This window comes from Numida meleagris, chromosome 3 (assembly GCF_002078875.1).
Source record: "Numida meleagris isolate 19003 breed g44 Domestic line chromosome 3, NumMel1.0, whole genome shotgun sequence".
NCBI lineage: Eukaryota > Metazoa > Chordata > Aves > Galliformes > Numididae > Numida > Numida meleagris.
In genome coordinates, this window is record NC_034411.1 from 14245487 (window position 1) to 14262156 (window position 16670).

Below are 16670 nucleotides of genomic sequence, written 5' to 3' on the forward strand. Positions count from 1 at the left end.
AAAATGACTTCGTCTCTTTTCACGTCCCTGTACAGCCATAGTAAGATAGAAAGCATCAGATGACACAGCACAAGAGATTTCACATTTCTCTGTACAGGTTTTCAGTTGACCCTTATGATTTTGGGGCAGTAGGTCAAACTTCTACCATAGACAAAGCAAACGGTGTAGAAAGAATGTCTACAAAGAAAAATTGGTTTCGTTTCAGAGGACTGATATTTTTAAAAATTACTGGTATATATAATATAAATGGTGAGAAAGCTTTTTGATTTTCTTTGTTGTTTTCTGTTTGTTTTCTTTTTAATTGGAAAGCTACAAAGGTGGCGTGTTGGGCTCCAGATTTGCTCTTAGTTACTGAATTATTAAAGCTTACTGGGCCTCTTCCAACTTTTTTTCCCTTCAATAAGAAACTTTTCATTGCTTTTAGTGGGATCTGAGTCCACATCTTTGCAATAGTCTCTGCAGGCAACGTGCGTGTTCCATGGCCAATTACTCCATTTGCTCAGTTATTTTGTTATCAACCTTCCATGCAAATATGGGTCAGGATGAAACTGTGCTCACTCACTGCTGTGATATTTCCCGTTGATTTGCTATCACTTAAATGATAACAAATTCAGGGTTTGACTGCACAGACATAGGTACTGGATTGCTGTTTTGATGGGGGTAAGGGAGAGAGCTTTTCAGTACCATTTTCACAACTGCATTTTCATTCCAGAATATATTATACAAAAGAACAGAAATAAAATATTTAAATCCTTAGAAAATAAGAGCAACGAGCACAGATACTACAGTATCACGATCACCTAAGACCATGCTCACCTAAATACTTGTATTCACAGCAGTCTGCCAAAACCAACTGTTTGAAAGATGTAAAACTACCACAGGTGGAGGCATGTCTGGCAGTTTTCTCGACAAGGCTATGATATGTTGTTGCTTGACCTAGCCTTCTTTAGACTGTTAGGAAAAAACAGTTACCATTCATGATGATACCACTTGATTTCTGATGATACCGCAGAGCCTGGGAATCCATTAGCAGGACCATGGAGGCGGTCACCCTATAAATAAGATGTTTTACTTGGATATGATATTTCAAATTCAAAAAACTGTTTGGAGCAATTCTGTGGCTTTTCAGTCTTAACCTGATGAAGCATACCAGAACATGGTATTTGGCCAAAGGAAAACATGCCTTTTATCTGGCAGATATCTAATGGATTTTGCATTCAGAGGAGGAGGAAGCACAAAAGGAAATGGCACTGTGACTGCCTACTAAGCAACAGTTCTGTTAAGTGCTTAATATTCAGTGTTTGCTGAAATTCTGGGCTCAGTGAAATCAGTGGGAATTCAGTTTCAACCCGGATAGCTAGCTTCTGTGTTATCAGTGCTGCTTAATCAGCCTCTGCTCCTGCTATGAATACATTTTTTGGTACAAAGTACGTATTTCAAACACTTAAATTCTATGCGCATCTAAATTGAAACTTTCTTTTCTGCAAAGCATGGCATCAGTGACCTGGAAACAGGCTATGCTCAGCAGGATCATTACACCCATCAAGAGTACAATTATCATTATGTGATTGCTCTACGTCAGGCAAAGGAAGAAGCAGGGACCTTTTATCCATATGTACAGTAAGGCTCACAAAATACCAAGATTGTTGTGCCTATATTCTGTTTCTTCTTGAGTCAGCCCCTTTTAGTTTCATGAAATTAAAATAAAGTTGTACTGCTAATAATAATAAAGTTGGCTGTGAAATTATTCAGGTAGTTATTCAAAATTGTATTTATCAGATGGAATACACACCACACTGGTCTTGCACTGCTGCAGGAACTAACTTCTGCATGTTTTTGGTTTTGTAGCCTGGACTGTAAAATGTAGCCTTTGGTTTTACGGGACTGTAAAATAATTGTCTCGTGTAAGTAAGTTACTAGAATGTAAAACACTTCTAAATCACCATTTGTATAAAATATGCTTATGTATCACTATTTAATTTCCAGAGTAGTAAGCTGAATACACAGTATGTTTAGATTCAGATGTGCAAATGGATGTTGGCAGATAAGAGAAAGGCACTGTAACAGATGGCATTGATCAAAGTCAGGTCAAATGAAGATACAAAGAAGGCTATACTGGAAGACTACATCATAAGGTGATATGAGATATGCATGAAAATATAGCTTTTTAATATTGATATCAGAGAAATGTATATGAAATATCTCAGTGCCACTTGCTATCCTGAATTTCTTGCTGTAAATCTACATTTTGAAAAGAAGCAGCAGCCCCTGACTTGAAAATGCTTCAGTACACTGGTGCACCTGGTGTACAGAGTGTTAAACATAACTGACAGTGTTTGCAGGATTTGGGATTAAAGATAAACTCATCTTCAACAGAAGTATATTATCCTAATTGCGTTTTAAATTGGACCAAATTATGCTTTAATTATCAGTGGGAGCAGGATCGTTAACTTCTACAGAGGAACTTTCCAGAAAAGAAAGAAAGAAACTATGACCCTGTATCTCTGGTAAAAGCACAGTAATTCTGAGAAAGGCACCTTTCAATTTATTTAGACAATAAAACTCAAATCTTTCCACTGAGACAAATACACTGGGAGACAAATATAAGGCAAGGTATAGTGAAGCTGCCTTGTAGAAGACTGTCATGTCAAAAAATGAAACCTACTAAAGGTAATAGCCCCAAGTGAGATTTTTTTAAGTCACTCATTTACTATAAGAATTCACCTGTTAAATTAATAGTTCTGTAAACTTATGCCCAGTGGCCGTAGATGTTTGTATTTAATTTGATCAATTTATTGATGTCGTAGGTAAATAACATCAGCAGACTGATACATCTTTTATCTTTACGAGTGAAGCTGGTAACTTATGTGGCACAGCCACTCAATCAGGTGACTCTTCAAGAATGAATATAAAATTCTGGCACACAAAACACCACCATAGCAACAAAGACAGCCTGGCAACAGCAGCTGCTGCACAAAAAGAAAATTGGAAGGGGAGGGAATGATCTTGTACAAAAGTCTATTTCTTGTCAAAAGCATTTTAATTTTTCTTTCCTTCCCATCAGCATCATAAAATGTCTTTAAAATAATGAGAGAATGAAGATGAATGCGCAGTGTTTGGAATTATTTATGACACCAGCGGTAGCTTTGTGTATATGAAATGACTGTTACACTGTTACACTTCCTGGGACCATATTTTACAGTGGATAAATTGTCCTGTTACACAGCTAGCACCTGTAGATCTCTGTGCTGCAGGAAACCATACACGGTTCCTCCATACAATGCCCTGCGTGAGGATGAATGACCCCCTGATGGCTTGGGCAGAGGACACTGCTGAGCAGAATTTCTGACCCTCTGGAACCTGAGACCCCCAGCATGACATTTCATGTCATGGCAGGATTAATTCACTACTGTAGCAATTAGCAGTGCTCCATGCATGTACTTTTCACAGGTGCATTTCATATGCATAGCTAGAAGCTGAAATTGATCTGGATGGAAACATTTACCTTTTACTCAGAAACTTTCCTTACTTTCCCACTAACCCTGTCAGGGCCTTGAGGGCACTAACAGGCTGTAATGGCCCTGACCCTGGGATCTGCCACCAGCCCTCTCCATGGTGCAGGACTCCATTTCTTCTTGGCCTGGAACTGTCAGTTGCTGCCTCAGAAGAGCTGCAGAATTGCAGTCTCTGGCTCTGCCACGGCCCTGTATGTGGGCTGCTGCTGTAGCCTGACCTTGGCCCAGCCCCATGCGCCGGCCATCCCAGGTCTGTATCTGGCCGTGCTTCCTCACCCTGGGCCTGAGCCTGCCCCCCACCCACAGGCTGACGTCCTATCCCAGTCCCACCGAGGTGCCAGGTGCTCTGGACTGGGAGCTGCCCCCTTGGCCTTCCCAGCTTCTTTAGTGATGGCAGAGAGATGAGCACTGGCTGGCAAGATCCTGTTCTGTTGCCCCCTGCCAGGGGAACCTTCCATGACGCCCAGCACTATGGTCCCCAGGGATCCATTGGCCCTTGTGACACCATGACATTCCCTGCCTAACCTCTACTTTAGGCAAAACTATTACGAGAAAAACACTTAAATTACTGAAACATTTGCACAGTTGGAATCTCAAGTCAAAAAGCCAGTAGCTAGGTTCCCCGGAAAGAAGGTGTTAATTCACATTTTGCTATGTAACGTAGCCTCCTCTTGCTTCTCTATTAGGTTTATAGCATTTTTTAATATCATTTTTTTGCAGATTGTTAAAACTAGCCCATAAAACATACAAAATATTTAACAGTGCTGAATAAAGTTATTTGTGAAAGACTTCACTGCTTACTAGATTTGTTAAATCACAGCCGGCCTAAACTGTCAGAGGTTCACTGTTTTCAAAGCTGAGCATTTGCTTACACCACTGTCATGTCTGCACCTTGTTTTTTTCCCTGCTTCTTAATAATTGTGTGAGTAGATTAGAGCCAACTGGAAAGCGGCCCATCTCACCTAGTTTTATTTACATCCAATTTAGCTGTGAGTTGAACTAAAAGACAAAAATAAGATGGGTTGCAAAGCAGACATTAAAATGAAAACAGTCCCCAACCCCAACCCTTCTGGAAACCAAAACTTCTGTGCTTCAGGCACAGTTACCAAATGAATGGGACAATGCTCTGTTCTTCATGAAAACAGAAGAGGAAACTCCCTGGTTTATGCTTTTCTTGGAGTGCCTTAGAATTACAGGAATCCTCTTATGGCGTCTTTTGGAAGCATAATGAAAGTCAGTGTGCACTTTGCCTGGATTCCCTTCTCTAATTCCCACAGGCTGGGGACAGGATGGCCTGTCTTTAGATAGGATGCAAGATTATGATCCTGAAAAACAGAATTATATTCTCGGATCTGTCCTAGTCTTCTTTCCATAAACAGATGACTATGTTGCCCATTTAGACTCTTAAGTTCCTAAAGGGAAGAAGCCTAACATACACGTTTGGAATTTCTAGATACTACCCACGGCATAGGTTTACATAGGTTAAAAAGGAAGCACAATAGAAAGGTGTTTATAATTATTTCAGGTAACGCAAAGTTAAGGAGAAATTTTTTGTTGAGTTTATTAGATTGGCAATTTGATGCATTTCCAAGGTAGTTTTTTTTTTAGATTTCACAAATGCTTTTATATCTTTTGATACTTCTCACAGATTTAGCCAAAAAGGTTTTGATGATATGCCTTATCTTGAAGTTAAGCCGCTCATTTAAAATTTTACATCTAGCTGTAACCGACTAACATTTCATTTCTTCTCTCTTCTCTTTTTAGAACTGTTCTTTTAATACACTATTCTGAATCATCACAGACTTCTCATTCCCATTCTGGTTACTTTACAGAACTTTCAGTTGTAAAGGGTGAAATTCCATGACTGACAAAACATTAGTCACAAAGCAACAGAACACCATTTACGTAGTTGAAAGCAGTTGCTCTAAACTGTATTTCTAAGGCTTGGAACCATTCTGTTGTGATGTAAACCTTGAGCCACAATATCTCTTGTAATTAATTATAACTCTTCATGGCAAAAAAAAAAAGAAAAAGAGAAGCTGATTAGCTGATTTAAATTTAATTCAGTTCTTAATATTACCTATCTAAAAAACACTGTGGTCACTAATGAGGTATCTAATGAAAGAAAGGACTAGTTAATCTACAATCTACTAGAAGAATAAGCGTAAATTCTGAAGTCTGAGGACAGTGTTTTCTTTCATGACCAAAAAACTGAAGCTAAGCCTAATAAGCCAAAAGCTATTACAGCCTATCCAAACTCTTATGCTGCTTAATCACTAAGTATTTAAGTAAAGTTTAGTATATTCTCTTGAACAAATAGACCTGTTCACCAGGTGCTAGCAGCAGCTGATGCTATAAGCCTAGAATTTCAGTAAAAGCTCTGAAACTAGGAATACAGGTTCAGTGAATGGTTCGGTTGTTTTATCGTAGTGTGAGTCTGTGACAAGGAAAAGCACCAGCAGGTAAAGCAGTCTAGGAGGCAATGTGCTCTAACAGGATGCCTGCTGAGCAATCAAACAACATTTACCAACCTCCCAACCAGAAGACATTGTTAGAAACACAAAGCCATTGTCAGAGGAAGGTAGGAGGTTAAATGGAGGAGGAAAAACGCCTTTTTGAAGAAGACCGCAGGCTACATCATGATATTCCTGATGAAAATATAGCTAACAGGAGGAGGAGAAACAGCCAATGTGTGTATTTTCCACAGCAGTATAAGATGACCAACAAACAGTGCCTATCTTTTTCCTCCCATTTTCTCCTCAGATTTGATATTAGACATCAAGCTCAACAATACCCAAAGTTCTCTTGTTGCAAGAAGATAGAAATGAAGAGGACTAATAGGTCAAACAGAAAGGGCCCAATCAAATTCTGGTCAAAGTCATTCCATCAGTTTAAACACAACTTCTGAAAGCAAATAACTTATCTTACAATTATCTTTCTATGAGATTATGCAACAGTTATGATGAAATAGCTGATGATTAATTTCAAATTCAACATTCATTTTCCCAGTAGTCTTGTAAATATATAAAGGTCATGACATATAATTTCAAATAAGAAAGTGCAATTATTGCTGAATCTCAGATTTCAGAGCAGCCAGCAGATACAGAACTATGAGCAAAGCCAAGCTAAAAGAGAGCATCACAGACTATAATAAAGAATACCTCTTGACTTCTCTAAACAAAGAGAGATTTGCAGTAATCATAGGGAATATCTGGCATGTGCACTGCTGTGAATTAATAATCCCACTGTTAGCGTTTCCAGTATTTCATAGATCATCTGCAAGCAGACCGTGCTTACAAAATTAATCTCAATCTAAATGCCAACTAAGCAAAGTGCTTTTTCTTATTTACTTAGTAGGAAACAAGAACAAGAACAATAGATATTATTTGCTTTACAGTGCCAAGAAAATATAAACTTATTTATAATTTTGTAATACACCAGTAATTCAACTATGACTAGAGTCACATTTTCCAGATCCATATTGTTAGCTGTTTGGACAAGGGCTGTTTATTACTATCTAAATCAGCAACATGAAAGGAAGCATGCTCACAGTGAGTATTATCACTCCCCTAAGAGACTACAGTTTCACAAAAAGTCTTAGACAGTCTGAGAACTGAGTCCAGATTTCCAAGTACTGTTTCTCTGCTTTCCTGCATATCTCACGGCACTGATAAAAAAAGACACGGATGTTTTATATGTGATGCAATAACAAAAATAAACAGAGCAGAATAGGGTGGGGGAAAGGCTCTGGTGATTAACATTACATAAACATTGATTGATGATCAGTCTTTAATATTATTTGGTACCAAGCTGTTCAATAAAATTCTAAACATTGGTACTTTCTCAAATGTAAGTCAAAATAAGATTACATGACTTAATCCCGAAGAAGTGTTTTAATTACTGCATAGCTGTCTTGCAGAACAGTTCAGGACACCTGCATAATAGAAAGAAGAGGAAAAACACAGCAATCTGACTTTAGCTTGGCATTTTAAATGAAGTCACTGAAAATTCAATAGTGTGAGCTCATCAGCTACAAAGCCAGAGCAGTTTCAGTCCTGCTTCAGAAGAATTTCAGATCCAAGTGGCTGATCATATACACTACTGATCTACTGTGTTATTTCACTGATTTCCATTGGGTTGTAGATGCTGATTTTTTCCTGGGATTAGTTCATAAGCGGTGGCTTTCACAGACAGAAGTGGGATATAGGAAGTGAAGGAGCCCTTAACATGGAGGCTGTATTCATTTAGAAATTCAGAATCCTACAATGTCAAAAATAGGAGATGCAAAATAATAACGTACGACTGTTTGCACAAAACTAGGGATCTGTATTCTGTAAAACAGGCATTTCAGAATCAGGTCTTCTTCCTCCTCTCTTTCTGCCTTGTTATTCATCTCTAAAAACTTCTTCATGCCTCAAATTACTCATCTAGAAAAGGGACATGGATATTATCTGATACAAATTTTGCAATCTGTAATTAATACCTAATTGTACTACAGAATGTTAGTAAAAACATCGCTTCATTGTATGAAAATAGAAAACATGGCACATTTTAGCAATTTAAACAGAGGCATTGGTTTGGAGCCAGTTTGTTTCCTTAATAGGAAACCATTTCCCTCTTATATTTTTATGGAAGAATTCAGGCCTTTTGCATACATAGCAAAGTAGAGTAGGAAAGTGAGGAACGTGGTCCCCACATTTTATGCCCTCAGTATCTGCTCTGCATTTTTGTCTCTTCTATGGGGAGAAATTAGCTGCACTTAAGACCTCTCAAGTTTTTCAGCACCTTCCTACACAAAGAAAGAGCATGTGGTTCTGCCTGTCCCCACGACTTCTATTGTGCAAAAGCACCAGTGTTTCTGCATAAGGTCCACCAATTCCAGCAAAGTACTCAGAGGTGAGTCAATAGGAATCGATTTAAAGGAGAGGTACTCACATCACTGGTGGTGGGTGGCTGGTGAAGTGTCCTCCCTGGGATTTCCCTCAGCAGATACAGGGGGCAGGCAGCCAGTAGAGTGTCCACCAAGTCCTCATTGCTGGTGGCAGCCAGCTGGTAAAGTGTCCACCAAGCCCTCATCACGAGTGGCAGCCAGCCGACAGAGCATCTGCACCACACCTTAGCACAGGGGCCAGATATATATCATGCACATAAGCAAGGTACAGCTACAAAGCAGCTTCCCATGAACAAGTTACAGTTGTGTGTAGGAGCACAGGGCAGGGCAGCTTGCTCATGTTCCCAAGCTCTCATACTCCCTCTTATCGTGCCTTAGTCACAAGTTCAGGCCATGATCTGTATTTTTCCACACACCTTGTCATTCCCTCCCTCACCAGCCTCTCCCTTGAGAAGTCATTAGACGCACAAATGATTGGCATGGTAAGAGTTGAAAGAGTACTGCTGCATCAGCAGCTGAGGAGAACCTTATTCCACTGTGGGAAGAAGGTGTGGTGAAAAGTATGTCTATGGATGCATAGATTCTGCCACAGAAGGAATTGAGCCTCAGTTAGGAGCTTTATAACATGCAACAAATCTGCTCATGCTCTGTCCCATATTTAGCAAATTTCATTTTGTTTAGAGATGTTTTCATACCAGACTGTTAATACATAAGAATTCCAGATATTACATGTGAGAAGATGGAAAGAAGCTTCATAGTCAACAAGAAATGCCATGCAACCTACAAAGACGACAAACTGAATCTCAAAACGTTATTGCAGTGACTGTGGAGGAGAGTTCATGGATAGATTCAGTATTTCTTTTTTGTAGTGCATCTTAATGTGCATCTCAGGTTGCTGCATAGAAAGGTTAGAGTTGGTAATGGGCAATACAAAATGCGATCAATTTTAATGCCATAGTAACACATATGCAGAAGGGGAGTGGTTTCATTAACTGGAGGCAATAAAATAAAATTTGTGGCATGTGCTCAAAATCTGGAAAAAAAAACCAAAACAAAACAATGCAGAACAAGAACAAAGATCTGTAGAAGCAGTTTCACAGTGCTCCCTGGAACACGTATGATCATTGAGGATAACAAGTTCAAGCTGGAAAGATAGAAAAATAACTTATTTCTGTACAGGCCCTGGCAGGATTCTCCAAAAGTATCCTGACATACTGCCACTCACTGGTAACAAACAGCTGGCTTCTCATATGCCACAGAGGTGCCATAGTCTTCTCATTTTCCCTCTTGAACTGCTTTGGAAGATGGTGGATTTCCTGACTTAGACAAGGTTGGAAGAACTGATGGGCTTCAAATTATTCGTTTCTATCCTTATTTGAAAGCAAGCCATTATTCCTCAGTGCTGTAGCAGCCTGAGCAACTTCTCTGTTGCTCGTTTTTCCTGCAAGATAGGATTTTGTCTCCCTGAACAGGCATTGCATTTGGCATGTTTTAGAAAACACTGGCTTGCAAGTGCTTTGTACAGTGGTCTGGGAGCACAGGGCAGCAGACTTGCTCATTTGACTAGACAGTGTATTGTGTACTCTAAAATATCTGTGTGTGTTTCAGAATGGTTTCCAACAAAGCTAATAAAAGTGTAATTAACTGGGAAATAAAGTTTATTCCTCTATACAGAAAGAGTGTTTCAAAGACTAGACTGTGTTCCATTTTAGGTTGCCAAACAATTTTTCCCAACTCTGTTCTCATGTACACGTGTTTTAAAAGAATTAGCATTATGGTATGGTATTTTCTCAGCGTACCATTTTTTTCGTAAAATGAACATTAAATAGGAGATCATTTTCAGGTTTTTTCTGAGGTGTGAGAATGGGAATTGATAAGCCTTTCTGCCTTTAGGTGAAAAAGCATACAACTATACTGGTCGTGCTTGCACACATTCCTACTTCTTCCCTAAAAGGTGTTACAGTAGGACCGTGATATACCAGACGCTTTCATGAAGAACTAGATCTTTTTCTGCAAACGTTATTTTAAATATCAATTTTCAGCAGAAGGAACACTGATTTTCCCTTCTGCAACACTTAAATCTCCAAGCCCTATTTCAGTTTCCTTTGCCTGCCTCTCGCAACTCATTGCTGCCATTAAGAAATCAGCCTGCAGCATGGACCATTAGATAAATCACAGCTGAGAGGAGTTTGCAAAGCTGTTAGTTTATGAAACCACTATCCACCACTTTCCAAACAAAACAATATCCATCAGTTCTCCTCATCACTCCTGCCTTTGTGGCAGGGGTTAGTTGCTGCCTCCTAGACACCTCTTGCCTGCATTTATCACCTACTGAGAAAATGGAAATTGGCAAGTAGCCATGCTGTAGGCATGGTGGGGCAATGGTAAGATTAGCTGTCTTCTCACAGCTCGCTTCTGCTCCAGCTCGCCTGCACTTGTGGCTAAAAAAGCCATCAGTCCAAAACCATGTGTGTAGCAGGCTAAGACTATTCATGTATGTCAAATATTATCCTGAGATGATCAGAAGGCATGTCTGCCTGAAGCCCAGGGCAAATGTGCAAGGGACAGGAGGTGCCTCATCTCCAGGATTCTGGATGCTGCAGCTGCTCAGATATGAGTCTGGCCCCAAAGTTCAAGCAAGGTGTGCTGACAGGAACTTGAGCAGGCATTGCCTTTTGGTACTTCAAGGTGGCAGATGGAGGACAAGGCTACTCTCACAGTCACCAGGAGGTAGAGTTTTACTCAATCATACCAACGCACAGGTGCTACATTTCCAAAGTTGATGCTGTATTCCTTAATAAACTTTGTCTTGTTTCACAAATCAAAGTTTGAGTGACAGAGAACACCTGTTAAGGCAACTGGGAAATATGTTTGGAAGTCTTTGACATTCTGGGGAAAGGTTAATAAATAGCTGTGTGAATTTCGCCCATGCTGCTTACAACAATTGAATAAAAAGGCTTTCCTGCTTTACTCTTTTTAAATGTCTCTGAAAGCTTCAAAAGCAACTAGATTTTTGGTTGAATATATGAAGTTGTGTTCTCTAATGAAGAGTCTTAACCTTTGTGGAAGACTTCCTTCTTTCTAGCAGATACAGACAACCACAGCCCACCTCTAATGGCAGCATTTCTATGGTCTGAGAAAAGGCTGTTAAAAAGATACTGCCTTACAGTGCTGTAAAAATGACTTGAAAGCCATTTTGCTGCTAGGTACTTTATATATACAGCTACTCAAAAAGAAACCTGTCGTCTGTGCTATAAATTTGAGCTAAGGAACTATGTACAACATTTTTGTAGGAAGAAAAAGGATGATTGTTTTATGCACGATATATAATACTACTGACAGAATTCAGTATATGAAAATACTACTAAATATTTAGAGGGATTATATGGATCCCTTAATAACAAATGATGCAAGATCAACTGTGCATGAAAAAGAGTGGCATTATCAAAGTATTCTGTATCTACTGAAGATACTATGTAACTGTAATAAAGCTGCTGCATTTATGTTTTTGAAGGTATTTTCATTCTAAGTTCCTGATCTTGAGTGTTCGGTTGTCTGCAGTAAACATTCTCATTTCTTTGCCTCTCCTGAAGTTAAACTTTCAGAAATGGGCATGCTACATGCCTGAAGACTGATTTGTGCTTTAGTGCATTTGTTACACTGCGTTATTTAATCTGCAAAGACCCTCTAGGGCTAACCAGATTTGAGACAGGGGCAAACAGAGGTGCTTTGTCTGTGCCGTGGCATACAAATTAGTTTCCCCAGATACACTAAGAAATTGTCACATTGCATTCAGGATCATTTCCCAGAGCATTACTATTCGTTCTTGATTAGCTCAGTTTGCTTTACCTGTGTCACACATTTAAGCCCAACATCTTTCAGGCTTGTTTCGTATTTCAGATGAGTAACTTTTGGGATAGATAAGTAATAGTGAAGTGCCTGCAAAATAAAGTCACATCTCTCTCTGTGTTTGTTATTTAAAAGCCAACCATTTGGGCACCGTTATAGCCCGAAAGGAGGCTACCAATCAAAGTGCATATGGAGTGCTCCCAGAATCTCTGAAGGAAATTGTATTGTATCATTAAGTCTCCATCTTTCATCTCCACATCAGTAAGCAAGAAAGAACTTCACATTCTCCTGTAGCAACCAATATAATACGGAGTACACTGAAACAGGTTTAGATCATAGATATTCACAGATAAAGGAGAGGTTGCATTTTAAAGCTTTTACCCTTCCACTAGCTAAGCTTAAACTTCCCTGAAGGCTGCATAAACCATCCTGGCTGACTGCTGGCACAGCTCTGGTGCACACTTACATACATCCTGCTGACTGTATCGTATCAAAAGCTAGAGTTATGTCCGAAAGTTTTTCCTGAATTAGCAATGCGGTCAAACAACAAAGCATAGGAGTAGCCACCCAGTGAAGACAGTTCACAGGCTTAACAGCAGCAAAGAGTTAAATAGCCCACTGATTAAGGAACTGTGATCTGCAAATAAAATCCTCATGCAGTAAAACACATTAAATATGTCTGAATTCAGAAACATACTTGTTATAAGTAGCTGCCATGGTTGTGATCTGTTATTGAACTATTCTATATAAAAGCACCATAATAGCTTTGTGATTTACACTCAGTGTTTAATACACTTTCTTGCTAACAGCAATTTTTGGCATTGATTTGCTTTGCTTTAAGTGTTCAGTAGAGAATGATAGTCTTCCAGTCCATAAATGCCAGATCTCAGTGCTAGCCTTTATGTATGGATTTTTAGGTGAGCTTTATCAAGAGTTACATGTGAATATTCAAGCACTGTATTATAAATACAGGCAACAGTATCAGTTTAAAAGATACTTACTCGTTATGTATTCTTTTACAGTACAGCAACAATTCCTTTCATGTTTCAAAAATAATGTTTCTAGCACTGGTCCTTGGATCTAAATCAATTTTTTTTTCTCAAATCATCATTGTCTGTACAGTAATTTAGGCATATATTTTTGGGTTGCACATATGTAAAATACTTGTTTGCTTTATTCAAGGATTAGTCTCGATGATTTTCATAAATCAGTCAGCTGAAAGTTTACTTAATCACAATAAAATCAGAGGTTAATACCTATTTACTGTCATAAGTAAGACAAGTGATAACTTGTCAGTCAACAGGCATTTACTCTTTTACAAAGGAGAAATGTTAAATGTGAAAGAAAAGATGGATAACCAGAGGTTGTTTCCAGAACAACATAACAAGTTTCTCAGCTGTTTGGTCAGGCTTTACTCCAAGTTTTGTGGCTTCATCTGACTGAAAATCCTGACGAATGCATTATTCTGAGAAACAGGGGAAAACTGCAAAAACAAGGTTTGTAGAGTCAACTTGTGGGGAAGGACAAGCTTCAGAACAGTAGCTTCCATATCAGCTTGTAAAATTATGAGAAGACAGCAAGAGCAAAATGCAAGAGATACTGAAAGAGCAGACAAAAAAAAATGCACATGTAGTAAAAAACTACTAAAGTAAAGCACATAGGGGCTTCAGAATTTCATACAGAGGAAAGCGAGAGGTGAGAGTATCAGCATTTACCACAAGTTTCTTTCCAATAATATTTCAGACCTCTTTTTCCTCTGTTCTTGGAAGATAAGCCAAGACTCTCAGATGATGTGAACTGGTACAAAACAACAGAGCAACACTGATTCACAGCCCCTAGGCTCTTCTTAGTCAGCAAAAGCTAATATTCTTATAGTCAGACTAGTCCCAATGATTACACAAAAACAGCTTCTGAGACAAAACATGACAGAGTTTAAGTAAGAGCAGAATCTGAGACTTTATTTTTCTAGAAGTAATATGGAAAAAAGATCAAACAGAATTGTGATCAAAATAGGAATTGCGAATAGCAATGCTATCTGTTATTGGACGAGAACAGTAGAAGGACCTCAATGCTATCACGACAAGCTCTAATCCATCTTTTCTTAGTTTATAACATTTGGAATAACAATGCACTCTAATGTGTATCTAATGATTGATGAGATAATTTGTAGGATATCCTAAAGCTATAAATTTGTGCATATGTGAACAGAGAGAAAGGAATCTTACTTGGAACAACAGCTGGTAACTGATACTACATTTTCAAAGATAAAATTGCAAGATCGAGGCTTGTGTGGAATATCAAGCCATTAGTCACCTATAAAATACTGTTTCTGAAAAGTGCTGTTTACTAGAAGAATACAACCAACTCGCAAAGGAACAAGGGCATGACAACAGATACTCCTGTTCTACTACTGCTGTTAAGGGTACTAATTTTATTCCCTTCTTTACAAGTTTATACTGGCATGAATAAGCAATGCATTCTGATATATCTGTGTTTTAACCTTACTCCTTTGTAAACAAATAGTTTTAAGACCTAATTAGCAATAAAAAAATTAATGGTGTATTTATACCTTTCAACTCCAAACAAACATTAAATGCTTAGTTTTCCTTTATTCTAAAAAATTCTAAAAAATATGTCACAAAAGAACTTCAAATTTAACACCATATCCACATTATTTAAGGAGATGCTGAAATTTTTTCACTAAAATTTGTTCAAATTGTACGGGTTAAATAAGTAATTATTCTGAGACAGGTAAAAACAACGATTCACTTGTCTGAGGCTAAATGGGATTAAGTATTAATCGCAGGATCAGATCTTCATATACTTTGTTCTTGTTTTTCGATCGAGACTTTCAGAAGAAATCTGGTACCCAGTTAGGGATTCCCTGGATAATAAGAGGTCTATATTTTCAGGAACATTCAGTGAAAAAAAAGGCCCTTTGAAAATGTAGCTAGATATTTAACCAGCTAGACTGCATGGAAAAGTCTGGCTCCGATTTAGATGCTGAACTCTTTTCTGAAAAAGGCAGCCCAATAAACTACTCAGCATCTGATTTAACATCCTACCCACCTCACACATAGGAGCAAGTAGCTATAATTCAATTTGCTGTAAAGCTCTCCAGGTTCTAGGATATTTTTCACACTCCACTGGCTGTGATTCTCATTAATGATACACAGAAAGCCACAGGACTCACACAACACATACGCACAGCCCCAAGGCAATCCCTACTTGCTGCACCCTGCCCTGACAGTCCCCTACTTGGATGCACACTACACCTGGCATCCACTGCAGAGAACGTGTGGCCAGGCTCAGGTGGAGGCCTTGATGCTGAAGGACAACTTCTGGCAGTGTCAAACTTGTTTTTGACAGCTGCTGTTTCTGCTTCAGGGTCTCTTCCCCACTGTTCCAAGTTTTCGTGCTTTCTTTTGTTTTGCTACTATTTTGTCAAAATCATTCCTTCTTTATTTCAAAAGTTTATAGGAAATTCTAGCTTATGGTTGTCTTTTTCTTTCATATGAGCTGTTTCTGACAAATGTGCTCACAGCCCTTTTGTGAAACCCATCCACACACCCTGCTTATGGTGCTGCTCCTGTCTTGGCAGGTGGTGCTACCCGGGCCATACACCATGGGTGTGCAGAGCCAGCACACTGCTCCTTTAAGTTTTGCAAGCATGGACAGTTACAAACAAACCTTAATTACTGAGGTGGCTTGTACTATGGGCAAGAATTGAGGAAATCATTATGATTTAGTAGTTTGATTTTTTTGTAGCAAGCTACAGATTTTGATCAGGGCCCCTTCAATGTAGATCAGTCCTGTTTCAAAATGCAATGTATCACCATGATTAATATCAGGTTTATTACACCATACATCTATGATGCCTCCTGCATCCATGTGGTGTCTCAGTATGCAAGGATATTTTTACTTCTTACAGGAGAACCGGAGTTCTACTTTTCTATAGAAGACCTCATGACCATTTTGAGGTTGGACAGGTCTTTTGTTCTACAGGTGTGCAAAGCTGAGAATGCAGAAAACAGTCTTGTCTGCAGCCATGCTTCAGTTCCTTCCCCTCCTCCCATCATTTTTTTATTTTATCTACTAAGATGAATATACACCTCAGAGTGCTAGCTCCTCTCACAAGTGCATGAAAAGCAATGGGAATGCTAAAAGGCATTCTGAGATCATCTTTGAATAAGATTGAGCCTGAAAGCTCTTCGGAAGTTCAGATTTACTCTTATAGGAAAAAGATATGGAATATGTCAGCCGCAGCTACTGTGACCACTCATTTATGCTAATGGACTTTGATGGGAACTTCTCTCATCAACAATTTTTTTTAAAGCCTCTTCAGAGTGTATCAGAAGCTTAATAGGCCTAATAGTGTGGGAAACTGAAAGACATCCAGATGAATTATGCTTTCA